The following is a 1,665-nucleotide window of genomic DNA, read 5'->3' on the forward strand; positions in this document are numbered from 1 at the left end:
ACACGCACACACACACACATACAAGGGCGTGCACACACACACACACACACACACTCAGACATTTAGCCATGGTTGTGCATGTACACTTACACATGCTGCATGCTTCTGACTGCAGTGCAGACATGGCTCTGTTCTTGCAGTCACACCACCGCGGACGCCATTTTGTGGCGGAGCTCACCATGACCAAAATTATGATGTTGACACAAACGAGTGTCCTCAATGTTCAGTTTTTGCACGGATGATGTGATTATAGCCAGATCAAAACACGCATATCACACACAGCTGGGTAAACACAAGGCATTTAACGTTTCAGTTTTTCCAAGAGCGGCGCGGCGTTAAACACGCGCTAATTGATACTGTTGAGCCAAATGTTTTTTTCCTCTTCCCCAAGTAAATTAGAAGTCTGATTTAAAACATATTCATAATTAAATTCTCCTTTTTTAGAACATTTGCAGCATTGAAAATGTCCACAATAAGAGAACTTATAAGTTCTTATAACCAGGGTTTTTCGTTTTATTTTGTTACTTATTATTTTGTAAGTTTTGTTAATTAATTTTTAAAATCCTAGATTGATAAAATTAGACCCTATTTACGCTTCTGTTTTCTCGGCACAATTTAAATATGAAAGACAGCAACTTGATAAATATTTTTTTGTCATTAAATTGCATTAAAACATGGGTTCATAGACAAATTCAGCGTTTTTAAATTAAAAAAATTTTTTTTTAAGGTACGGCTTATTATTTTAACCACGAAATGTTTACGTATTACTCTTTTCGGTTTGCTTTAGTTTGTCCTACAAAAACTGCCAATTACAGCCACGTAGACACACATCAGCACACACACCATCTCAGTGAGAGGCCCAGACCCAGCATGTTATTTAATGCTTCGTTAACCCCTAGATGGTCGTTAGTTGTACAGAACCTGGGAGTAATTTAGTGGCTCATGTCTGTCAGAGCGACATGTTGCTGCAGAGACCTGTAGGTACAAGATGGATCTTACAGACAAACACAGTGCTTCTCTGCTAAGCCCTCATTTAATAAATCCTTTCTCCCTCTGTGTGACTCTACAGCAGATGAGCTTGGAGTGTCCCATTTCCTCTCTCATAATCTCAGTCAATCGCCGCGGGATGTGGATAGGTGGTAGTTTTCCTGGAGGCATCAACACACACTTTGTCTTCACGTGCGTGTGTGTGTGTGTGTGTGTGTTTATGCATGTGTGTGTTTGTTTGTGTGACTCTTGCAGTGTCAGAGGTGGGTTCAAGGCCGCGGATCGATTTAATAACAGCTGTAATTGTGCAGCCTCATCCCTGTTTGCTGACCTCTCTGTCCTCTCCTCCTGGCGTTACGCGGCTGCGCTTATTTGGAAAGGGTTTTAACCGTTTCTGCTTTTTTTTTTTTTTTTTTTTTTTTTTTTTTTTTTTTTTTTTTTTTTTTTTNTTTTTTTTTGTCCTTTTTCTCTTCTCTTTACCAGGTCTACCTCCCCTCCCTATACTTCAGTACTTCCATCTCTCCATCCTTCTCTCCATTATTTCCTTTTAGTCCACCCCCCTGCTGAGAATGTGACGCCCAGACACAAACTCCCCCCTATCCTGTCTCTTTCTCTCCCTCCCTTTTCTCTCTGTCTGACCTTGTTTCAATCTTTCCAACCTTCTTTTTTTTTTTTTTT

General features: G+C 40.0%; 1 protein-coding gene across 1 annotated transcript in view; it reads left to right on the top strand.

Moving 5' to 3' along the window:
* efna4 (ephrin A4) overlaps nt 1-1,665 on the top strand; it is a 31,734-nt gene that overhangs the window by 27,381 nt on the left and 2,688 nt on the right. The gene's annotated exons all lie outside the window — the stretch shown is intronic.

Source organism: Larimichthys crocea, chromosome XIII (assembly GCF_000972845.2).
Source record: "Larimichthys crocea isolate SSNF chromosome XIII, L_crocea_2.0, whole genome shotgun sequence".
In the NCBI taxonomy this organism is placed as follows: domain Eukaryota; kingdom Metazoa; phylum Chordata; class Actinopteri; family Sciaenidae; genus Larimichthys; species Larimichthys crocea.